Source organism: Ursus americanus, chromosome 4, assembly GCF_024610735.1.
Source record: "Ursus americanus isolate L20-20 chromosome 4, mUrsAme1.1.p, whole genome shotgun sequence".
Taxonomy (NCBI): domain Eukaryota; kingdom Metazoa; phylum Chordata; class Mammalia; order Carnivora; family Ursidae; genus Ursus; species Ursus americanus.
This window is the reverse complement of record NC_142130.1, coordinates 44,700,052-44,726,237: the sequence shown is the minus strand read 5'-3', so window position 1 is coordinate 44,726,237 and position 26,186 is coordinate 44,700,052. Positions and strand designations below refer to the sequence as shown.

The 26,186-nt window shown below is 44.0% G+C and overlaps 1 protein-coding gene and 1 long non-coding RNA gene across 19 annotated transcripts in view; one reads left to right on the top strand and one right to left on the bottom strand.

Annotated features, from left to right (window-relative positions):
• Positions 1 to 26,186, top strand: part of PHLDB2 (pleckstrin homology like domain family B member 2) — a 209,637-nt gene that overhangs the window by 9,734 nt on the left and 173,717 nt on the right. The gene's annotated exons all lie outside the window — the stretch shown is intronic.
• Positions 1 to 26,186, bottom strand: part of LOC123784078 (uncharacterized) — a 78,444-nt gene that overhangs the window by 14,480 nt on the left and 37,778 nt on the right. For all 8 annotated transcript variants that reach the window (XR_006777382.2, XR_006777385.2, XR_015724207.1 and 5 more), the window contains one exon: positions 15,917 to 16,027. This is a non-coding gene — a long non-coding RNA (uncharacterized LOC123784078). The remainder of the gene's footprint in view (positions 1 to 15,916; positions 16,028 to 26,186) is intronic.

Sequence of the window (26,186 nt, the reverse complement as noted above, 5' to 3'; positions counted from 1 at the left end):
CACTTCTTGAACCAAACTGAATTCCCAATATTGGACTGGATTCTCCAGCACTGTCAGTCTTCTAGTAGGAGAAAATGCGTTTCAGGGGCAATATAAAGCCTCGTTTTCCTACTTTCCAAAAGCTGTCTGGCCATTCCTATGTCTATCCTTAGTCCTCACCCAGCACAAAGTGAAGTGAGTCAGAGTCCATAAGTCTTTTCTCTGTGCCCATCACTCTGCCAGACAGTCAAGGTAAGGAGGGGCTTATCCAGTAGAGACTTTCCAGAAAGTGAAGAGACTGTTCCTAATAATCCCATTTTTTACAGCCCACTAGTCCGAAAGGCAAAGAGGCAGCATTTTGAAAGGAGATTTTCATGCTATAAATCTTCAGGCATTTGGGGGCACCGAGTGTTTTGATGTAACTGCAGCAAGCCTAAAATAATGTATAATTTGTGTGTGTGCGTGTGTGTGCGTGTGTTTATGTGCAATGCATGGAAAGAATTTTAATACGAGAAAGACAATAGATCAGTTTGGCAGAAAGAAAAATATTTTATCTAAGCTATTCCTGGATGTAGGTTACACAAAATCTAGGTACTTGTTTGATTTATGGAATTAATTAGCAAATGTCTGTCCAAAACATGGGCTTAAAAAACTTCTGTTGATAGCATAGCCCTTCTCTAAAATAGCTGCAGTGCATTTTGATCATTTTTAGAAAAGGCACACTACAAGAAGCTTTGGCATGTAAAACATTCTTCTGAGATGTCTACATGAATCTCGGGGTCAGTTAATGACATTGAACTTCGTATGTCTTCAAGTAACTCTTGGCATGCCAAATTCCTCTCTCATAACTCTTATTTTACATGATTTTTATAGTAAGATTAACCAATGAAATTTGAGTAAACTGATCAATAGATACAATGGCCGAAGCATTATTTGGCTACACTGTGTGCTTCGCCCAGTCTCCAGACATATTTTTTTCTCCTATTCTGCAGACAGGCTCTCTGACCATGTCTGGTTATGCTCAGTCTTTGGCTGTTCCCCTAAAGGGATTATCTGGGGGTCACCATTTTTCCTCTTTGAATGACTATCTGACATAATTCCCACTGGGATACTGCTATTTTTCATATCAACTTATATCAGAAGTTATGAATTCCCACTTGCCCCAAGCCAAGGTCATAACAGCATGTTGGAATCAGATATTTTCTATTGTTCGAACACAGATCCAATAAAAGGACATTTATAGAGTGCCTAATATATGCTTGACACTCTGCTAAGTGCTCTAGGTACAGAAGGGAGTAGCTCACAGTTTTGCCCAGAGGAAGGCCAACCTCTTGTAGAGCAGATGAACCCACAAGGAGCCAACACTTCATCATGTGGGACTATAAGGGCCGTGACACTGAACACAGCACAGAAAAGTTCTAGATGGATACTCAAGAAGGCCTTCAGAGAAGCTGAGGTCCAAGTGGTATTTTAAAGAAAAGGAAATTGGAATTTGCATCCTTCCTTTTCAAGAATACAGACTTTGAAGGAAAAGCTGCTTCCTTTTTGAAATTTGTCTAACTCTCCTAGGAAGGAGAAAATACAAGAGTTGAGACAGTTGTGGTAGCCATGACTAAGGAAGATTTGATTCCCTGGACAAGGCGGTAAGGGGAGGGTTCAGAGAGATTCCTCTAATTGAAAAGGCAGGAACAGGAAGAACTAAAACTTCACCCTGAAATAGAGCCAGTGCCTCATTCACATTCCTTGAACTTGGAGCTTTAATTTAGAATCATTCTCTGCAGCCCAGACCTCACATGTTCTCCCAAACCCCGGGGACCTTTGCCTGGTGAACTGTCTTGTTATAAATCTGATCTCTACTCAGTTATGACTTGAATTTCATTTATCCTGGGAGCAACCTTAAACAGAAACAAAGAACAAAATACTGGAGAAATAACAGGGGAGTCTTCTGATGTCGGCAGTTGATACCAGTTTGGAAGCTCAGGGTTGAAGGATAGGGATGACCTACCCACACCCATCCCAACACCCTCTGTTACCATCTGAACTCCAACTCTGACTTTAGCACCACACAGCTGAGGCAGGAGGTAAGCTGGAAGGGTAAGCTTAGTAGCTTTCAGCCTAGACCGGCTGGAAGTCCTTCTCAGTTTCCTTAAGTTGGCTTAGGTAAACCTTTAGTGTGTAAGTGAAATTTTTCACCATCTTAAACAGTGCACCCGCTTCCTGAATTTGGGCCAACTTGTTTTGGAGTTGTCTGATTCTTTTAGAAACTCAGATCGTAAGTCACACTATTAATGGACCAACTTACATGTTGGATAGATTATTAGGATAATTAGGATAGATTTGACTACATAAATACTTAAAACTCCTTTTACAAATACCATATGGAGAGGTAAAAATAGAAACGCTGAACAGGAAAGTACATTTGCAACATAAATAACAGGCAAAAGTTTGCCATCCCCGAAGTGCACTTGCAAATCCATCCCAGCTAGAGGCAATATCCCAGTAGAAAGCTGAGCGAAAATGAATTGACAGTTCACAAAAGAAGAAAGATAAATGACCTATAATCATTATTTGAAGAGTTGTTTAGCCACACGAAAAATGAAATAAAGGCAAATTTAAATGGTGAGAGAACATTTCCTTTTTATGAGATTGGCAAAATTTGGGTAACGCCAGGCATCGGTGAGCAGGTGGGCAACAGGTGCTTTCACGCACGGAGATGATAGATGAGTGCGCAGTGCTGGAACCTCCTTTTGTAAGTGCAGCTTGTCAAACCACATAAAAATGTCTTATAGAAGTAATTGTTTACTTAGCAAATTCACTTCTAGGACTTACTTTTAGACAATAACAGAAGAGTGCATTAAAAATTTCCCATAGTACACATATATCTATGGAAGGCTTGTTTATACCGGCAAATTTTGCAAAGAGCCTAAATGTTCATCGGAGGACAGGAGGAATCCACGCGTACACACACGCATGCGCGAGGATACTGGCCAGCCGTCTCCCAGGATGCGATCCATCTAGCAGCTCTGGTTCAGAGCCTGAACTCTGTCACCAATAGACCCGTGATTAAGTTTATGTCTACCTGTTACGAGCTGTGTGATCCGGGTGAGTCATTTGACCTCTGTCAGCTTCAGTTATCTCATCTTTAGAAACGAGGACAATACTACTACCTGTGTCTTACGGTGGAGCCGAATCGGGTGAGCGTATGAAAGGGAAGCTCTCGGCACACCGCCCGCAGAGTAACCAGCTGCCATTGCCACCGAGCCTCTTGAGCCAATACCGTCCTTCTCTGCACCAAGTGACAAACTAGACAGACCCAGGGTTTCGCTTCTCCATCTTCCCAAGACCTTATTAAAATAAAAGCTTGTTTTGGGATGCCTGGGTGGCTCAATCAGTTAAGCATCTGCCTTGGGCTCAGGTCATGATCCTGGGGTCCTGGGATGGAGCCCCGCATGGGGTTCTCTGCTCAGTGGGGAGTAGGCTTCTCCCTCTCCCCCTGCCCCTGCCCCTGCTTTCTCTCTCTCTAGCTCAAATAAATAAAATCTTTAAAAAATAAAACAAAAGCATGTTTTTAAAAAGAATAAACTCATAACAGAGAAGAAGACTACAAAAAAGGAATAATCTAAAATTATTACTGTTATTAAAAAATGGATAGACAGACTGGCAAACAATGTTGAAGAAGCTTTTTTTTTTTTTCCCCAAAATTTAGAGCAAAACGACATTGGTGGAAAGGTGAGATAAAAGATAATTAAATACTAATAACAAAAATTAGATAGCCAACAATTTACTTAAAGCACTTGAATATGTGTCAGGCACTGGTTTATACCCGCTCCATGCATTATTTCAATCAATCCTCCCAGAAAATCTATGAGGTAGTTAGTAATATCATTCCCCCTCTTTACAGTGGGAGAGATGAAGGCCTTAAGCAATTAGGACAATTTCTGCAGGTTACAGCTAGTGTGTGGCGAATTTAGGACTTGCACAGAGCCAAGGTCATTGTGCTGGACTGTCTGTCACCTTGGCATCTCTGCCACCCCTGCTAAGGACTTCTCTGCATCACAAAGAAGCAGGACCTGCATTTCCCAGACCATCGTCCCCCCACGGTTTCAGCTTAGAGCCTCCAGGGGGTATCTGTAATTTGGAAGGTGGAAAAGTAGAGGCGTTGTTCTCCAGAGCGAGGGCTGGCAGACACGCAGGCAGCAGTTGCCTATGGGGTTTGAAGCGGCTACAAGCGAACATTGCTGGGATTGCACACTGAGCTAGTCAGTGCCAGTGCACGAAACTTTCCCTCCTCCAGCCTTTCCAATGGCTGTTCCTTGTATTAAAACATTTCCTACTGAAAACACACAGAAAGGCTTTTGTTTTCCTGATCAAACTGACTGATTCAGGCGCCAAACACTGAGACCCAATCCAGGAAGCCCCATATCTACCGAATAGGTGTCCCAGAAACAGCACAGAAAATTGAAGGGGAAAAAATATCCAAAAGTAGAATCTTAGTGCTCAGAAGTCACAATGCTTAGATTAAAAGAGCTCATGTACAGCAAAATTAATTTAAAAACAAACCAAAAAACCCCAATGAAACAAACAAACCCCCAAACAACTAAGCAACCTTGTGATATTTTCGAATGTCAAAGATTAAAAGAATAAAAGAACTTTCAGAGAGGGAAAAAAGGAACCTACAAGGACTTGAATTAGACCAGCTTCTGACCTCTCACAACATTGCTGGATGGTGCTTGAAGATGTTGGGGAAATGCCTTCAAAGATCTGAGAGGACATGATTTCAACTTGGGTTGAAATTCTACACCCACCCAAACTATAAATGCAGGATTGGAGTAAAATATAGACATTTTTGGTAGGTAAGGTAAAGATTCCGAAATTGTAACTTCCATGCACAATTTTTTAAACAAGGATGGAATCCTAGTTCACGTGATAAACTTTCTGTGGAATGAAAGATGATGTATAATCACTTTAATTCTATGCGTTTATTGTCATGAGTATTAAAAATGTATAGCATAACAAGCTTTCGCATTCATGTATATTACTTTGAACAAAAGTTTGGGAGGTACTTAGGAAAAAAGGGAATAGAACAGATAATATTTGAATATGGCAAGATCGAAAGACAGTACATGAATGACTGAAGTTTGGGAAACACTTTGCTAAAGTAAATGATTTAATATACGATCTCTTCCAAATATATTTCCATTTTAAAAGAAGAGACTTAAAAGACACTGCAGAGCCAAAAGCAGGAACTCATTGGCCACAGCAAGGCCAGGACAGAGGAGCCTGGGGACTGGTGTTTGTGACCGGCCTCTGAAGACGGCCTGTTTCCTTTGCTTACACGCCATATTCCCCGCCCTCCCCATGGAAGCTTCTGACCGTTTCGGCTTTACCAGAAAGGGTCCCCGGCAGGGAAGAGAGTGTGAGGACCCAGGTGAACTGAGGGCTTTCAATCGCCTAGAAGTTCCATTTCTCATGATGAAGTGGTACATGAACAAAGTGGCTCAGGCACCAACACATTTATCTTCCTCCTATTTCTATTGCCTTTTTATCTTGTTAGATTGTGTCTTTCTGTGTAATTTCAAATCTTATTTGGAGTGAGGAAGAGTTTATCTAAATAGCATTAATGACATAAGCTCACGAACCAGTGGGCACACAGATACACTGGAATATCTGGTCCTAAATGGCTGGAATTAACCTCGTCGTCAGGGTTCTTGGTTCCACAGACAGACACTAACTCTGCTTTAAGCAGGAAAGGAATTTATTGGAAGGCTGTCACATAGTTGACAGAATGGGTAGGAAGGCTGGAGAGCCACCCAGGAGGAAACGTGGACGATAAGACAGAGCCAAGATGGCCACACAGAACAGTCCAAGAGTCTGTCACGCCCACCAGCTATGGTTCCCCCCGCCACAGCTGGACACCCCTCTGGGGCACTGGCCATCATCTCCGAAGGCCTCCCGCACATCTGCATTCCTCAGGCAAGCTCAAAGTCTCCTGCAGATGCAGCTGGTGGCCTGAGCCGCCAGGGACCCGGGGGAGGAAACACCGGGCCCTCCAGGCTTGGTCTCTTTATCAGTTTTCCCTGAAATAGGAAGGCAAAGTAGGCAAAAATGACAGAGGCCCACTTGGCTTGGTGACTTGGAGAGGCCCCACCAGAGCAGCCATGTCTCTCTTTATGCTCACCTCACCTCCCTCGGTACCTCGAGCAGTTTGCAAAACAGAATGTCGGTGTTAGATTAATTACATTTAGATAATGTATATTTCCTTTTCTTTCAAAGTCAGGGCTCCAAACATAAGTTTCTCATTTAAAATTTTTGAGTCTTTTTATTTGTACTTCTAAATAAACTTGGACAAGGCTGAGGAGTATTTCCCGTTAAATTCTATTGGGACATAAGTTTCAGATTACCTGTGAGTCTTTTTCATTTACAAGAAAAATCCCTTTTGAGGATAAGTTCAAAGAGACTGAATTTTCTAAAATCATTAACCACCAACAATGTAAGATGCTTATTTCATGAGTTCTTGAGAGAGATTTTAAACTGTGATAGTGCAAAACGACTGAACTGCTTCACTTGAGAACCAAGTAGATGTCGCTAGTAAATTCTGGTTTAAAAAAAAAAAAATCGGTGGGGAAACAAAGACGTCTATTTTAGTGGTGTATGAGAAATGATGTAGGTACATATAAAAAGTAATTAATACCAACTATGGGTTGATACTCTGCACCCAATTATCTTCACCAGCACGAGAGTTTTGTTTTACTGGATCTGACTCCACACTGAGCGATTACAGGAACATTCCCATGTTTGTTTTCATCTCCTTTACATTTCATGTCCTGGAGGGTGGTGGTGTTCCATTTAATTTGTCAACCTATGTTAATTTTACAAGAATCCAGATCAAACTGCTGTGTAAACAAGAAGGGCCTTCCAGAGTTTTTTGGTGATTAGACTGGAGAAGTCACAGCTGAACTCAAAAATATGCTGCCAGGGGTGATTTTTTCATTTTTCTCCCTATAATTTTAATGGCTCCAATGAAAGAGCTGTTTTTCTTTCACAATAGTATCCTTGTCAAAAGTACTTTAAAGAGCTGTTCCACTACATTAAACAGTCTAATTAAACCACTAATATAACAAAGATACCAGCAGTTGCTAAATCCAAAGAATATAATTCCATCTCAAGGCAGAAATTTTTAAAGGTGATTTTTTTTTCAGCATTTAGCTCAATTCCCAGTTTAGGGGACTCCTGTCCGTTCGACATTTCTTTGCAGAGAGACATCATTAATCTGTGAGACTTACTACAATGGGATATTATTTTCTTCAACAGAGGTTGTTATTGAAACTGCATATTATCAAGGCAGCTGTCCGATTAAGTTTTTATAAAGGATTAAGGGGTTATATGAGCACCCAACAGCTGCACCGGTGAAGATAAAACTGGGGTTCCTAAATCGTACGCCTCTTGGTGTATGCAATGAAATGATATATTCTTTACCCATGCAGCAAAATACTCACATTTAAAGGGAAAATTAAATTAGGAACAAAACCTCATTCATCTGAGAGCAAAACACTGTGTGAACACAAATTAAGAATAAACAGAAATATATGAAACGTTGCCCTCCGGAGGAGGAGTCTGCCACGGACTCAGCAGGCATGATGAAAAATTTCAAAACACTAAATAAAATGAAAGATTCAAGTAAACGTCTGAGGCATTGAAGAAATTCTGCGAGTTCGTGCAATGAGTCACTACCTAAGAATACGGATATCTGCTATAGAATCTCAGGAGGCAAGAGCACTTTGGGGCCAGAGGTTAAAGAAGACGGTTGATGTCATTTATCAGTGAAGACCTCTGAGAAAAGTCATCAGGATTGTCTGAAGTGTAATGTGTTAAAGTTGAAAGTGACCCAGGAGATCATCTCCTCCTCCAGTGGTCCCTAAACTTATCTGTTGACAAGAACCAGATGAGAAACCTGCTAAAAATAAAAGAAATAAAATTTTAAAAAATAAAAATTAAAAAATAAACAAATTTAGGGGCGCCTGGGTGGCACAGTGGTTAAGCGTCTGCCTTCGGCTCAGAGCATGATCCCGGCGTTCTGGGATCGAGCCCCACATCAGGCTCCTCCGCTAGGACCCTGCTTCTTCCTCTCCCAACTCCCCCTGCTTGTGTTCCCTCTCTGGCTGGCTGTCTCTGTCAAATAAATAAATAAAATCTTTAAAAAATAAAATAAATAAATAAATAAATAAAATAAATAAACAAATTTAAAAATAAAATAAATGAATAAAATATATCATGCCTTCCTCAGCCCTATTGAACATACATGCCAAGGATTATGTGAACCTTCTTTTATTTAATCTTAAAGAATGTTAAACTGACTCAGAAGGCCCAAGAAACTGTACTTTTGCCCCAGGTGATTATTTTCAACCAGAAGTTTGAGAAAAACTCTACTAAGTCAACTTTGTGAACTCAGAAAACAAAACATTAAATGAGTACTAAATGTGAAAAACAAAAACAAACCAGGTGGGAGCCAAGCTGTGTGTGTACATGTGAGAGAGACCCCCTTCAGGCAGAGCAGGGAGAGAAAACGTGTGCAAGGCCAAAGAACTGTGGCCACTGTCTTTCTTGTAATTGACCCTCAAGAAACACCTGGTACTGACTGAATTGAAAATGAAGCAAAGAGGGGCATCCGGGTGGCTCAGCAGGTTAAGCATCTGGTTTTTGATTTCAGCTCAGGTTATGATCTCAAGGTCATGAGATCAAGCCCCATGTCAGTCTCTGCACTGAGTGGGAAGCCTGCTTGAGTTTCTCTCCCTCTCCCTCTGCCTCTCTCCATCTCTCTCTCTCTCCCTCGCCCTCTGCTCACCTTTCTCTGCCCCCTCCCATTCTCCCTCTCTAAAATAAATAAATAAATAAATTAATAAATAGATAAATAAATAAATAATAAAAATAAAAGAAAATGAAGAAAATGAAGCAAAGAACAAAACAGGTCGCAAACCTCAATGATGACCTATTTATGCCCACCTTACATTCAACTCATACGTAAAGTCTCTGTTTGAGACACAGGCACGCACCTTAAACATTCTCCTGTGGACTGTGTAGCAAGACTGAGTGAAAACACTCAGTACCTGGGAAAAATGTAAACCCAGGGAGGAAAAGAGATCTGAGGTAGAGAGTTGAAATTTAAGAAAAGAAGACTCCAGGCTGTGTCACAGAGAACAGACCCAGATGCTTATTAGATTGTGGTAGATTTTGCTGAAGCATGTGATAGAATGAACAGTTCACAAAATAATTTTAAACTATCTTCGAAGACCTTGAAGAAAATTACTTAAAAGTAGCCCAAACCCTCAGCAAACCGCAGAAACATAAACTGCCGTCTGGGGGATAATCTCACCGTGGCAGGATGGAGCAGATGACCTAATGCTGTCTCTGCGGGCTCCCACCGCGCATGCTCGGCTTCTCCGCCTTCCTCTGCCGGTGGAACTTCTGAACGTCGGTGTGTGTATGTGTCTGCATTTTTTTTTTTACAAAAGAAATGCCTGTACTTGTATCCTAATACATTCTAAAATTCTCTTTTTGTGCAGACTCCCACATTTCAAAAAATTTCTGTTTATTTACTTATTTGAGAGAGAGAGAGAGAGAGCAGGGGAGGGGTAGAGGAAAAGGAGAGAGAAAATCTCAAGCAGACTCCACACTCAGCGTGGAGCCCGATGTGGGGCTCAATCCCGAGGTCGTGACCTCAGCCCAAACCAAGAATCGGACACTTAACTGACTGAGCTACCCAGGTGCCCCTCCCCACTTTTTTAATATTGAATTTGTGAGTCACTTTAATAAAAAGTTGATTTATAAAACTAGAAATAAAAATGCTTTGACATTAATCATTCATTTCTTGACTTTTTGAATATATACATATTTTTTTAATACCAGAATCGGAGTCTACTAGGAATATCAAATTGTCGCTAAGTTCTTTTTGAACAAAATACTTCAAATGCGTTTTTTTGCTGTGGGCATAGCTTGAAAAATGCATGCCTTGACATTTTTCACAGGACCAAATCCATGGGAAGGTGAGTCAACAACAATGATGAAATCAGGACTCTACTAGGCTCGGGAGAGACTGATGCAACAAGTCATACTTTGCTAACGGGTCCTGTCAGCGTGGGGCCCCTGCCACCTGGAGCCTGTATGCATCACTCAGGACGCCAGGGTGGATGCAGACTTCACCATGAAGTTTGAGGAAAGAAAGGACAACGAAACATTAGTGTTTCTCAGAGCTGATTAGAGTGAAATATATCATATATATATATAATGTTTCAATTATCTATTTATCCACCTCTATATATCTATATCTCCCATATGTATGGACCTAGGCAGTAGAAAATTTTTGTTTCAGCATGTAAATTCATTGTTTGTACCAGTTGAGTTTAAGATGACACACACCCAAAATAACACCTATTAAATGCCAGCATTGAATGTTATCCAAATCAGTCTTCATAGCAACCCTATGGTTATCATTTCTTCCCCGATATATAGGAAAGGAACCCAACCTAAGTCTCAGAGAGGTTAAGTAGCTTGTCCAAGGCACACAGCTATAAAGAGATAAGTCAGATTTTGGACTTGGGCCTATCTTTTTCCAGAATTTTTATTCAAAATTTTATGTTGCGATAAAAATATTTATTGTTGGTTCAAAATAGCACAACATGCGATCTTCGAGGCAAGGGTCTTTGAGGCAGAGAACGTGGAGTACGTGTCGGAAAGGGAAGACCACATGAAGGCCCAGTTTCGTCATTTTCTCGCATTGGATGTGGGCGGCAGCCACCCCACTTCTGCAACGGCGCCTCAGGAAGGATCATGAGGCAGGGGCTCCACGTCCACCAGGTCAGGGTTTAATACCCATCACACAGCTGGTCTTCACTTGCGTGTGGCCTACGTTCTACAGTGAATTAGAGTCAGACTGGCTTAGCAACACAAAGTCCTTAGTAAAACTCTTTTGAAACTCAAAAATAGCTTCTGGCAACAGAAACCAAGTTTTCATGCTTATTTTACCTTATTTAGAGATGGAAGCTGGACCTCAGAAACCCCCTCACACCAGAACGTCATGTTAGTGAATCTCTGTTGAGATAAAAGGACATGTCCCACCCCAAAGCCGCTAAACACAGGTCACATCTATAACCGTAGTTTCCATTTTCTGGCAGAGCTGAGTAAAATTTCCTACTATTTTTCAATTAGGAAAAGCAGCATCTCAGATGACAAGAAAGGCTTTTGTAACCAACTCACAAACTTGGAATAATTTTTATTGAAAGCTAGGCTTACGTGGTTATTAAAAGGCAGATTTGTGTTGGACTGGGGACCCATTTTACACTGGTCTCTGGAGAAGGAATTGGAGGGAAGAGAATTTTTTTCTATTCTCTTGTTTCTGCAACGTGCGTTCAGTTTGAGTTTCCCCCTGAGAGGCAGGCGGGCCGGGCGAGCCCAGGAGGCAGACAAAGCCTGAGTCGGAGCTTACATTTGAAAACCGAAGCATTGATTTAGCTTTTCAGCTAAATTGCCCATTTTCAGCTTTAGTTGCTTCACCCTGTGTCGTGAATTTTAGGCAGGGTAGGCAGGAGCGAGGGGGACAGGGTGCCACTTGGCTCGTGTGTAGCACTGTTCAGAGCCTTTAAAACCAAGCCCGTCCGGAGCGCTAACCCCGGCTCCGCAGTTCTTCAATTCAACCTGGAACCACCGATTCAGTAAAACTTATTTTTCTCTTCTGACATGAAGAGTAACTGGAAGCTAATCGCCCAGACTGGAAATTGAGCAAGTGGGTCCAAAAACAGAAGTGGGCTACGCATGCACAGGGAGTGGATAAAGCCCCGAGTTGCCTCACGCACGTCGATTCAGAAAGGAATGGACACTGTTGATGAAATTTATCACACAAGATGGGATTGCGAGCAAATCCTTCATCCTAAAAAGGACAGAAACCCAGAAGGGAATGACCGGGGAGAATGAGTCACCAGCAGCTGTTAAGAATCATAGACCTCTATTGCTGACTTAACTCTCTCCTTTATGTGCCCCAGCCGCCCGTGGTTCTCAAACTCTGGCTGCTCAGGATCAGCCCAAGGGTTTGTTAAAATACGGATTGCTGAGCCCGACCCTCAGAGTTTCTGATTCGGGGGGTCTGAATGGGGCCAGAGACGCTCATTGCTTCCATTTCCTGTGATGTCCATGTGCTACTCGAGGACACCAGACTGTAAGAACCCGGCTCTAGGTAATACTTGTCTCAGAACTGAGCCCAAGGGGCCACCAAGACCAGCTCATCTACCTGGAAAACCAGTGCAACGTTTCTTAAAAACAGGTACTGCCATGGTGAGCTGGAAGGCGCCACTGATAAAGCTGGAATGAGAGGCCGAAGGAACCTATTTTATCGAACAGGTGATGCCCCCTCTTCTGGGGGATATCTGGAGAATTCTCTCAAGATTCAGCCCAGGACCAGAGCAATGTGGGCCAGGGTTGGCCTGTCCTTGGGGAGGCAGAAGAAGGTGTCAGTTCACGGGTGCCAGACTCGACCTAGGTTTGAGACCCCAGTGTCCCCGCTAAGGTTATGAACTTGCTCAGTCACTCAGCATTTCTAAACTGCGGCCTCCTCACATATAAAATATGGACATGATGCCAGCCGACCTCTTCAGCTTGGAAGGATGAAATGAGATAATGTTTAGAAATCTTTAGCATAGTGGCCCATGTGTAATAAGGCTTGGTAAATGCTCGCGAATTAGGTACTGTTTAATAATATAAATAGTCTTATCCCGCCATTATTCTATAGCCTGTGTGTATAACACTTTTACTACATTCAACAAATTCTGAGGCGTCTGTCTCATTTTCAGATATTACAAACTGAGGCACTGAGAGGCTAAGAATCTTGCCCGGGGGGCATCCTAGGGAGCTCTCTGAACTTAATGTCCCCGATGCCGCCATTAGCATCCTTCTAATCCCAGATATTTAAGTGTGATCTTTTCCAGACCTTCTGGACAGCCCTCCCCGAGAACCTGGCCATACTCCTCAGGATTAAAGGAGGAGGTATTATTACTTCAGCCCCCCCCCCCCCTGGAGTCTCTCTCTGCCTTTTTTGGCCCACATGCTGCCGTATGTAGTTTGTGTCTGAAATGGAAAATTTCTGTAACACAATACCCAGCTCTGATCCCCACAGACCCTCTCAAGCTTTTTTTTTTTTTTTTTTTTTGGTTTGGGTTAAACTATGACTTCATATGCAAAAAGAAGCCTCACTTCGCAGTGTTCTCAGCAGATTCATAAACATTACAGATTCAAAACCCTCCAGTTCCTAGGAATTCCACAGAATTAATTTCACTTTTCTGAAAAGGCAGAGCAGTGACTAAGAAGTGAGAAGAGAAACGGGAAAATTAAAACTACCTTCAGGACATGTGACTCTGCGCCCGTCCTCTCCTGCCGCTTCCCTCCCGCAGGGTGGTGGGGTTCCCAGCACTCCCACTGGTGCCCCCAAGGAACGGCAAGGAGGCGTGGCTGCCCTTAGCTTGACGACCCTGCCTGAAACTGGGTGTGTGGGACAACCAAGCAATGGAAAGCAAGGATAAGAGGTTCAATTCATTGACTCACTAGCATTCTTCCCTCCTAGAGCGTGAAGCCTCCACAAACTGTGTCTAATGCGAGCCTGGACAAATCTGAACAGGGCAATGGGTTTCCACGGAGTGATCTGCCCCTCTGACAAGCTGCTCCCCGAGAGCACACTGCTCACGGCCTCTGGAGCCCAGCTGTCTGGCTCTGATTCCCAGCTCCGCCCCCTGACTAACGAGCCAGTGACTTTGGGCCACTTGCACAACCTCTCCATGTCTTCGTTCCTCATCCAGAAATGGGGCTCCATCCCCACCTTGTAAGATTTTACAAGGAATAAGTTATTTAAGACATTATAGAGTGTTCAGGAAAGTTCTTGGCACATAATAAGCTCTACAGGCATTGCTCTTATTACTGGTTCTACCCTAGGGCAAGTAATGGAGCAGTTCTGGCTACATTTGCTCAAGAAAAACATAATGGCATCATAGAAAGGAAGGAAGCAGTTTGGAGTCCTGGTAAGGGCACAGCTTCGGAGTCAGGCAGCCCTGAGTCTGACCCTTAACACAGCTACTTGCGTTGAATGACCTTGGGCAAATTATGAACCTCTTTGAGATCCAGTTTTCCATTTATAAAATAGAGATAGTAACACCCACCTCCTAGGGTTCCCGGGAGGATCCAATGAAGTACTATTTGGGAAGCACTTGACCCTCGGTCAGTAGCCAGGGAATGAGAGTTATTACATGGTAAACTGGTCACATGAATAAAGAAACCCATTAACTGCTGAAACCACTTACGACCACCTTACTTGATACAACTGACTAAACTAATTTCAACACCTAAGATTCTTACAAAAAAAAATACAGAAGTTTCCCGACTTACAGTGGTTTGACTTAGGATCTTTCGACTTTATGATGGTGCAAAAGCAGTGCGCATTCAGTGGAAACCATACTCCACATTTGGAGTACTGGGATCTTTTTTCAGACTAGCGACAGGCAGTATAACACTCTCCGGTGATGTGGGCAGCAGCGAGCCACAGCTCCCAGGCAGCCCCCCGATTACGAGGGTAAACAACCCCTACACTTACAAAAATTTGTTTTTCACTTTCAGTACAGATCAATAAATGTCTTATAAAATAAGCTTGATGTTAGAAGATGTTGCCCGACGGTAGGCTAATGGAAGCGTTCTGAGCACTTTTAAAGCAGGTTCGGCTAAGCTGTGATGTTCCTATAGGCTGGGTGTATGACGTGCACTATTGACTTGATATTTTCAGCCTCCGAGGAGTTTACTGGGTCGCAACCCCACTGTTAGCGGAGGAAGTGCTGTATTGTCAGAGCACAGGATAAAACAGCACAGTCTTCTGTACATGTTTCTGTCTCTTGTGTTAAACTTGGTTTGCTGTCTGGATTTATAACTCACTCATCACCCCTACCCCCAATTTAGCCTCTTTTCTTTGTCAATTTATCAATCACATTTTTGTTCCAGCATATGCACGGAATGTGGGATTTTGCCAGGCTTCATAAGGGAACTATGATGAAAGTACTCCCCAGACATTGAGATTTCAACCCCAGAGGATATGAAATTCTGTGATGAAATGAAGGTCCTTAAGGCATCACAAGCAGGACAGCAGTGTCGCTCCGTGTCAGGGATCACGGGTTCTGTACCCTGTATTAAAACTGTGCTCCAAGGGGCGCCTCTGACAGAGACTACATAGAATGAGAACCCCCTGGAGTTGTGCAACAGCATAGCTCTGGTCCCCAAGCACAAGACATAAGGTCTACTCACTCAGACTTGGGCTCTAACCCCCCCTTACTTTTCATGAGTCAGACTCTGTCTTCCAAGCCTTCATTTATACTTGCTGTGGGAGAATGTGTTAATCCCTGGGTGATCTAGTCATGAGGAAGAATTGCAGAATCACCCATTCTGAGAGTCGAAAGACCTATCAGGTCACAGGCCAACCCTCTGCAGTGCCCCAGGGGAACTTGTCATCGCAGTTCCGATTTGCCTTTTGTTGGTGGGAAAACCACTTCCCAGGAGTGTTAGAATTCCCCCACCTGATGCGTCACTCCGAGCAGAAGGGTGGGGGAAACCAGGAGACATGAAGCAGCCTTTGCCCTTGGCTGCCTCCACCAGCATCTGTGTTTGAAGCACCTAGGTGTGACCCGCAGGATTTCCAGAAGATGTGGAAGAAAGTAGTGATGTCGCCACTCAAGGTGCAGTGAGAAGGAAAAGGATGAACCCAACACCAGTGGAGGGAGATAATGGAAAGAAATGAATCCAGGCACCCTAACCAAGAGGATCTTCTTTTGCTTTTTACTTTCCCTTGCCCACACCCCACTTGCTTCTTCCACAACAGTATCATAGAAAAAGCACTTTAGAGCTAAGTCATCAACAAAATTACCTCGTCCTGCAGCTCTCAGTTTGCAGATGAGGAAACGAGTCCCAGATGTCAGGCAGTACAAAGCATCCAGGAAAGATAATCGATCCAGAAGTCACTTAGGCTTTCAGCTGCCTGTAGAAGGAGAGAGAAATGTATTCAGGTCAGAGTAAGTGGTATTTTTAACTCCATTATATAGATAAAGAAGCTAAAGGTAAATGTAAATGGTGATGCATTTCTTCTCTGGTTCTTACACTACTCTGCTGGGTTGGGCAATGCATCAGGGCTTGAGCTAAAAACCAGAGCCGGCTTCCATCAAGCAGTTCCCCAAAATGGAAACTGGTAGGTGCAGGGGAAACACGTAGTCCCATCTTTTGAATCTTGAGGTGGAAGGAAAGCCAGCGTCCAACCAGTAATGTTGAATCTACTTTAATATTTCACCATTGTTTCTTTCTCTGCACGCACACGGGCACACAGTCGCTCCCACGGCAAGTGGCAAGAACAGACATCTGCAAGGAGGACACTTTTTATATAATACCTGTGCCCATCTTTCTCAATTTCACATTTTCTCCTTCTGTAAATTAAGGATTATGATGATGTCCTTCACACAGCATTGTTGTGCAGTAAAATAAAATAATGAAGTGTAACTGCTCTTAAACCACGAAGCAGTAATTCTTCAGTGATTTGGTTCAAGAACTTTCTTAAGAATTTGACGACTGCTGCAGACCCTCACCAAAATTCCCACATGTAGACATGAAGTTTTGCACGTAATTTCAGAGGGTTCACAGACACTCTGAAGACCTCAGCTTAATACCTCCTCTAAAAGTGCTTACCAAATGTGGAATATTCCGGTCTGAACATTCCAGCCTGAAAATTCCAGAATTTTCTCAACGTGGCATGAACTAGGTGTGTGGCGTTCATTTATTTGATAAATCCTTACTTGGCCCTTACTAGGTGCTGGGTCTCTAGGGCTGCAGACATCCTTATCTTTTAGGAGTTAACAATCCTAAGGGTGTATTAAGGCCGAAGAGTTCCTTCACATGCGTTGTCTCAATTGAGAAGGTCACTTCACTCTGGCCTCTGGCTTTATAGCTCCTGTCTGGTTACTCTGGTCAGTTAGAGGGCAGTGTGGTCACAGCTAACTTGAGACAGGGAACCTGTACAAAAATGTCGAGGGACGTTTCCCAGCTCTATGAAGGTGTTCTTTTCCCCAGAAAGATCTGGGTGCAGACAAGCAAAGGGAAGCTGTGTTCGGCTTTGTGTGAAACACTACTCCTCACAGTCCTGGGGTCTCCGCGTAAGAACCCTTCGTGCCAGGAAAAGGACATCTGTAAACATCTGCCATTCTTCCACATTCTACTAAGTAGAATCTTGTAGATTATTGCTGCCAACCTAGAGAATCAAATATTTCTGGTCATATAACCCCAAATCAGATGCAGGCATTTTCACTATGAGTAAAGGTTTTCTTTTTTCCTTAATTTTCTTTCGTTTTAAATTCCTGCCATCTAGGTTTTAAATTACTCTACCATTTTCTAGTTTGAAGAATCAGAAAAAAGCATATTTCCCTTATCTGAAAATAAGGATAATAATCATGACTTCTGCAATTAGTTGTGAGATTACATGAGATTTTTTTTTTTGCCATTCTAATTCCTTTAGTTTTTTATTTCTTTAATTTTTTTATTTAAATTCGATTTAGTTAACATACATTATTAGTTTCAGGGGTAGAATTTAGTGATACATCAGGTGTATACAACACCCAGTGCTCATTATATCAAGTGCCCTCCTTACTGCCCATCCCCCAGTTACCCCATCCCCCCACCTCCCCTCCAGCAACCCTCGTTTTGTTTCCTAGAGTTCAGCGTGGCTTATGATTTGTCTCCCTCTCTCTTTTTATCTTATTTTTCTTCCTTTCCCCGTGTTCATCTATTTTGTTTCTTAAATTCCACATATGAGTGAAATAATATGGTATTTGTCTCCCTCTGACTGACGTAGAAATAAGTCAGCATAGCCTAGTACCCTCTAGTTCCATCCACATCATTGCAAATGGCAAGATTTCATTCTTTTTGATGGCTGAGTAATATTCCATTGTACATATGCACACCACATCTTCTTTATCCATTCATCTGTTGATGGACATCTGGGCTCTTTCCATATTTTGGCTGTTGTGGACATTGCTGCTGTAAACATGAGATATTTTTAATGAAGTACTCACAATGATTCTGGCACTTAGTGATAGCTCAACAAATGGTAACGGTTGTGATCATCATGACCCCATTCTCAACAGCTGTATCCTTAGCTACGGCCAGAGGCCCGTGATTTTACCAGCAATGCGAAACATGTTTTGCTGTAGCTGCTACTCTCCAGATTATCATTTTAAAAATTTGGCCACTAAATTTGTCTGCAGAGATGTTAATTTTTGTGACGACTGAGGCTTGATTTTCCAAGCTCCGGATTGAAAGGCATATTAATTGAGTTTTATAGGGGAAGCAGGTAGGATTTGGAAAAAGCTGGTAAGATGTGATAAAAGGTGAGGCTTGGAAGTTAAATTAGAAGTGAAGAAACAGAGAGAGATGATGGATCCTCACCAAGAGGGCCTAGAAGACACTTAGGAAAAGGCGAGAGTAGAAGGCAGCAAATGGGTGCCCTTTCCCTTATGAGGAGGGAATTAGGGCCAATTGTCTCATTTCATTTGGGATGGGTTTGACTAGAAACTGGACTGCAAGAATAAAACAAAATTTCTACACAGAGAGGGATTTGGAAGTGGTGACATATGCTAAGGAGAACTGATGTGTTCTCATAAAATCCTGTCCTATCCACCTAGACTCAATGGCTGCCTTTCCTATGTGCATGTCGTTTGTAACAAGTGTTTTCCACATGGAAGTAAGGTTTCATTCCCTGCAAATAGCAGAGGAAGGTTCTGATGCATTTGGAGAGGAAAGAAATGGAAGAGGACAGTTGGTGAGAGCTGTGGTGCTGACAACATGACCTCAAGAGGGCCCTTTTCTGTCTTGGCCCAAGTCCAACCCATGAATGAAAACACTGGAAGTGACCAGCCACAGGAATTCAGGAACTGCTGGGGAGCTCATTCATTGGTGAACCCGTCCCGCCCCCCCACACACACCCTCTGGTCTGGACACAGATACGTGAATTACCGCTGTGGCAATGCTAACAGACCCTTGCTGACCAAAGGTCCATACAACTGCCAACGACTGAAATGTCCTCCTGTGCACTCTCAGACCCAGGCTCTCCTGCACTCCCCCCTCCAGTCTGCTCTGCCTTGCCAGCTGATTTTGCATTGTCTCGCTGGGCCTACGTGCAGAGGTCCTCAGAGACAATACTTAGATTCACGTCTGGAATGCTTCAACACACCATCAAACCAACTCCCCCTCTCACTTTTGCCTAAGGGAGAGATTCACAAATGCCCAGGGAGCCCTCCGGCCACCAATGAGCAATGAATGTCTCCTGTCTTTAATTACGGACCAAGGCAAACAAAGCCTTCAGTGAACTGCTGCCTTCCCTTCACCTCTGACCCGTGGCCTGACATGTGGCCGGGAGTGTTTCCAGATGGAAATTGTTCGTGAAGATCCACAGTTAACAGGACATTTATTTGTGACCTAAGAGAAGCTTAGGTCTTGGGCTTGATTTTGGTTTAGTAGATGAGTCCCATTCTGTGTGTGAGACCTTGTGTTTGCATGTGGCTTGGCCTCTGGAAGAGGAAAGAAACTGTCCCCTCTCGAGTTCCTTTACGAGCTCCTGGGTCAAAAGGAGGATGGGGAAGCCAGTCCAAATATTAGGGCCCAATGGTCTGGGAAGGAGCCCAACGCCCAAATAAACATTTGCACTTGGGTCCAAAGCCTTGCTCAGCTGCGTGGTCACATACCTACTTCTCCCCGTGTGCTGACATCCCAGAGCTCATAAAGACAACCTCTTTTATCTCACAAGACCCCGCCAACCAAATATTCATCATCTGCCTGTCCTCGATCTGGACACTTCATTGCTCTAAATCCAGGTCGGTTGGAGTTTCACCAACATATTCCCAAATAATCGAGCCAAAGTGCCCATGGCGTGCGTGAGCCTGGGCAAGCTCAGGGGAGAAGGATGCCGGAGAACCAGACTTCCTCATCCCCAAGATTTCCCAAGCCAAAAACTCACGTGGAAAACTGTACATCCACTCTCAGCTTTCTGGGTGTGCAGTTCTGCCCACAGCCTGCTGCTTTGGAAAATTTTCCCATCAACCCCCTGTGTTTTGTTCCATCTCTACACTGTGTGATCTTTCGCCGCTCTGTTCAGTAAGTGTCTGGGCAGACGGATGCAAATCGATGAAACACACATGGGTTATATAAGACGGAGATTAAGAGCCCTGCCGGCTGGGCTGTGCTTGACCGGTGATCGCCACAAGTGTCCTCGTGGTTTAGAAGAGAAAGATAAATTAAGCCATAGAATCTGTGGTTGCATTTTGGTCCCTTTGTTTTCTTAGCTTCTCCTATAATTTCACAAGCTTGACTTCACTTTCAAGTATTCCAACATAGCATTTTAGAGAGAGAAGCAGGATCATCGATTTGTAAGTGGAAGGCTGGGGCGACAAGAAAGACAGGCTGGAGCCTCACAGCCGAGACTCCCCAGCTGTGTCCAGAGGCTCCTATCTCCTTCAGCAGAAGGTGCTTCCTCTGGGCAATGTTCTCATTACATCAGCAATGTATTTTTCCAGATACCAGTCTCCCTTGGGATGTAGAAACTGTCTGGGGAAACATTTATCATCCCCAAGCAGGAGTTTAGATCTTTGTTTGCCCATTACATTTTCTTCTAATTTCCCCCGTGTGTGTGTGTGTGTATGTGTGTGTACCCTTTTCCTTAGAGATTATCAATTAGTAAGACTTTGCGGATTTAGTTCGACATTTATTTGTTACTATTTTTAATGCAAATGTTAAGTGGCTGTCTATGAGAATCTGTGACTTTCCTGCTATATTTTATTTCCAGGAGCAATGATTCTCTTGGCTCAGGCACATGCACATGCACACAGGCACACACACACACACACACACACGAATACACCAGGTTATGAGACTATAGAAACACACTTAGGGAAAATGCTGGGCGGTGTACAAAATCCTTTTATGTTATTATGGGAATACTGTGACAAAGCTCGTATTCCTGTACCCACTTCACAAACGGAAAACTTATTCAGAGATATGAAGTGACCTGCTAATATCACACGGCTCCTGTGTCCCAGAGCTAAAATGAGAAATCAAAAGTAAAAATCTGACTTTTCAATCCAGGAACTTGCCAGTATATGCTATGAGGCTCCTTATGGAAGATGAGCAAAGAAAGGTAATGTTAAAATTCAAGTCCCATTGGGCTAATCAGGGATCTGATCGCCCGCAGAGAAGAGTGGCCTCAGCACAAAACAGTAACTGGTCCAATTCCAGTAAGCTGGAGTCAAGGTTGGTGAGGCCTTGTAGCAAAAACATGGAGACCAGCAGCCTTGTGGTACCCCGGACCTCCTCCCCAAGGCTCCTCACACACCAGTGTGCACCTGTCCCCTTTCCCCCAGGTTCTGGTAGAGCTCAACCCTCTCGGATTGGCCAATCAGCAATCCTGGACCTTGAGAAGAAGACGCTGTGTCTAGGTAAATGTGTTCATTTCTGAGAGCTACCGTAACAAATCACCACACACTGGCTGCTTCGACAACTGAAATGTGTCGTCTCAGAGGGCTAGAGCTAGAATTTCAAAACGAGATGTAGACAGCTTGGCTCCCTCTGAGGTCCAAACAAGGGAAAATCTTTTCCGTGCCTCACTCCTTGGCTTCTGGTGATTTGCTGGCTGACTGTGGCTTCCCTTGGCCTGTGATGCATCACTCCAATCTCGGCCTTCTTCGTCACACGGCATTCTCCCCGTGTGCGTGTCTCTCTGTGTCCAAACTCCTTTTTATAAAGGACACCAGTCGTTCTGGAATGCGGCCTACCCTAACAACTTCATCTTAATTTGATCATCTGTAAGGATCGACTTACGGAGAGGGTCACAGTCACAGGTGTTGGCGGCTAGGATCTCAGCATCTTTGGGGGGACACAATTCAATCCGTAACAGTAAAGACAGTGGTACTGCTTGAAAACCATCTTCTACTCTGAAACCGTCATCCCTGACATACCCATTTTGGTTTCACCTACCTCAAACATAATGATTAACTTCCTTTTATAAAGATGAACTTCATCCCATTCAGTTTTTAATTTCTGTATTTTGACAAACTCCCCTTTGGATATAGTACGGTATACTCCCACCGCCACCCCCCCAAAGATAAATGCTCTCCTAAAATACAAAGTTGCTATCGTTATGGGCATGTATGACTCCTCTCTTACTTGAGCTATAAATCCTGTTCACTCACATCATGGAGAACAAGTAACATACGTAAAATGGATCAAAATCTGTAATATTATTATTATTATTATTCAGAAGGAGGCCTTGTTCAAAGTTTTTTTCTAACACGATTCTGAGAAAGTTCTACAAGTTGTATTTTCCAAAGGATTTAACCTTATCTTTCAGATTTATTTTTTAAAATCAATTGCTTTCATATTTTCTATAGTAAAAGAAAGATTTTTTTTAAATGGCGGGGGCAGGAGAGGGGGGAAGGGGAAGAAGAAGAGAGAGAAGAGGAGGAAGAGGAAGCCCATGAAAGGGTTGGCAAGTAAGTGCTCTGGCTACAGTTGTCTGTACTGGTGCGTTTACCCCAAAGCTGGAAAACGTTTTGAAGCTCTGTCTGCTGTCTGGTCTCTGGGCTCAGAAGTGCCTGCATCATCCCTGTCCTAGCCAGACCCTGGGAATGACTTGCTTCTTACAAAGCGGTCTGCGCCAGGACCCAGCCAAGTCTAAATTCTCTCTCTCTTTTTTTTAAATTTGCATTAGCATTTTTCTCAGCTCAGATTCACAGGTGAAAGTCTAAGAAAACATCCAATGTAGCTTTCTTCATCACACGGCTTCCCTATAGCCTGAGAACCTTATCTGTTTGCCTTATACATCCCCATGTCTCGGGGAAAGACAGTATTTCATTACATACACCTCACAGAGCCTCTCTCTGCACGCCTTCTTCAGAGGCCTCCCGTGCACCGCCACAGGAGGGCTGGGGCCTGCGAGGACAGTAGTTTAGGCTTCCTCCACAGAGAGAGAACGCTTAGCTGGGGCCCGGAACCCCAACTCTGTCCACTCCCATTCGTGTGTGGATCACACCCCTCTGATTCCCAGTCTGTTTTCCCTGGCTCTGAGCATAGAGGCAAACAATTACAGTAAACAGGTGAGTACTTACCTTCTTGCTACCCGGACTGAATTGGTGAAAGTCAGAGACCAGTGCTTGGTGGAGACAAGTGGGAAATTCAGGGCTCTGACACAGTTACTCAAAGTGCAGTCTGAGAACCACTTTTAGCAGAATCAACCGAAAGCTTCTTAGTAAAAATCAACCAGGATTCCCAGGTTCTGCTTCAAACCATCATCAGAAATTCTTGGAGTGGGGACTAAGGAATCTCATTCGTATTGTTTCTCAGGGGCCTTCAACGCACAGTAAGGTATGAGAGCCACTGAGTGACCCAAATGCATGAGAGCAGCCGAGGCTTATGTGAATATGGATCCTAACATGTACCTACATGTCCCTTGAGGACCCAGAAAATCAGTGACTTGTCACGCCAGTTTAGAGAAAGTTGGACTTCGGATAGGGTCTTCCTTGGCTCCTGACTTCTCTGCAAATTGTGTCTCTGTATCTCAGTGCTTTCTTCAGCACTTTGCCTACCCTCCATGCTATTGGACTGCTGTGATCGATTTCCCCGAATTCCTTTCTCAGGCAGAGACGAGGGCTTATTATCTCTGTGGCTTGCTATATCCTTGCCTGGCAGGGCTCCTGCCTCATAAACCTTTGTTGATTAAATAAATAAACATAGCTGCTTTACCCCCCAGCAACTTAGCAAGCAAAGGATTTGTGTTTGATCTCAGCAAACTATTGGGATGTACGACCGCCCAGGTTTAAGATGAGGCCGGGTCCTTTAGCTTTATTCCTAATATCCCCAAACAGTAGAATTTCATCACAAATGCTACCCCCATCATTTTTTTCTTTTTCTTTCTTTTTTTTTTCTTTTTTCTTTTTTCATGTATAGGTTGCACACGATGTGACATTAGTTTCAGGTGTACAACCCAGCGATTCCACTTCCCCATCCCTTGGGCTGTGCTCAACGCAAGGGTAGCTCCCAGCGACCACCATGCAGACGCCATTACAACACCACTGGCTGTACTCCTTATGCTGTGCCTTTCATCCGGGTGCCTTAGCCATTCAGTGACTAGAAGCCTGTCCCTCCTACTCCCCTTCACCCATTTTGCCCATCCCCCTTCCCCTCCCCTCTGCAACCACTAGTGTCTTGTCTGTAGTTCCAGGTCTGGTTCTGCTTTTGCTTTTTCCTTTGTTCTGTGTTCTGGATTCCACGTCATCCTCGAGGTGGAAATTTGTTTCTGCACTCTTTTCTTCCCCCTCCTTCGAAAGGAGATGTTGCTAGCAGGTAGCAGGAAGGGGCCCAAATGGCCATACTAGAAAGAGAGCTGCAAATGGCGTTTAGTTGCCTATAGATTCAGTACTCAAGCCACCTCTCCACCTCGCCAAGGTCTAGAAGCGCCTACCAGAGGCACTAGGAGGGGGCGGCTCTCTGAATCTTGCTGCTCCGAGCGCGCAGGGCCCACAGGCTCAGCAGCGGAGGAAGGCCAGGGCCGGGAGCCGGGAGAGCCGCTGGGGCCTGACCGCTCCTCCCTCCCTGTGGAGTGCTCCCCGGGCTCTCAGGTCAGCTCTGGGACCGGCTGGGAGGCCTGGGTGGCGCCAGGCGATTGCAGGAATGAGATCTGCTGCAGGGGGTTCTCCGAACTGGCTCTGCTGCAGACTTAAACGCCCTGCCTAGTGACCCTTCGGGGATGGTTTAGTGGTTTCGGAAATTAATAACGTCAGAGACAAATCTGAGCATCATTGGCGGTGCTAACGAGCGCTCTATCTGCGGGAAACTGAGATGGGGCAGGAAAGCGCAGAGTGGTTTAGCAACATCTGGTTTGAGATGTGCTGGCCGAAGAAGGGCCAGGACCAAACACACGAGGAGGAATATGGGGTCCTGGGAAAGGGCACTGCACGCGGGTCTGGGGTGGTTTTCAGGGCTTTTTTTCTGTTTTCATCTTTAAAAAGAAAAAAAAAACCTGAAATAAAGCTGACTTGAAATAATTTCAGTCATGTGTATATCCGAAATCTGGCACATTCTTTGTCCTCTTTATTTCAAAGAACACTGTCAATTTATAAGGCCCAAACCCCATGGTGTTTTTAATTTAAACAGAGGGTTGTGCCAAACCTAGCCCTAAGAGAAATATTTTCATTATCCAGCTCCCTGACTGACTCCACAGCCCGGGCGTGGTCGCACTCTCCGGTTCAGCAAGGCTCTGGCTGCCCGGAAGCTAACCCCGCCGCGGGCTTTGCAGAGTGAAAACACTGCGCATGCCCGCATCTGATACGCGAGGCACGCCGTAGCGAGGGGGTTGCAGAGGCAGGAGAGCCAAATCGAGATTTATAGTTAATAGTGTTATCTGTGATATAATGCAAAGGAAGGTTTGAATCATAACAATTCCTAATAATTATGAGAATCACAGCTATCAATTATAGATCACTGACTCTTGCAGCGATCTCCCTGGTGGCTTTATAGACGCGTCATCCTCCCAACAACCTCGGGAGGAGACACATCATCATCATCATCATTATCATCATTTACAACTGAAGCAGAGGAGCAGACAGATCAAAGGCAGGTGGCTGGGCCTCTCCTTTAGTCAGATGCATGGTGGGTCCACACCCTTAGAAAACAAGCTTCCAGAACCCAGGTCTAATCTCTTTCCCCCCAGAGATGAAAAAGGTGAGTAGCCATGGAAGCAAATCACACAGAAGGGCATGTAGATGACAGTCTAGAAAGACTAGTGAGTCAAAAAGTCTGGGCTGAAGATGCAGAGCGTGAGGGCTGAAGGTGTGACCTGAATTTGCTCTAGCCTGGAGCGCTCTGGGGGCAGAAAGGTCTTGGAAAGAGGCCGGGAAACCTAAATGACAGATTTGGCAGGTTTTTGGCAGCCTCTCGCAGCCCTTCTCCTAATTGTACATTTTTATAACGTCATGCAATTCATATGCATGAAATCTGAGCCAAAAAAAAAAAAGTTCTTATAAAACTGGGTATAATGAAATTTTGACTTAAAATTCAACCCAGAGAATAATTATTTTAGCTATGTTTTCCTCTAGCTAAGAAATTAACAG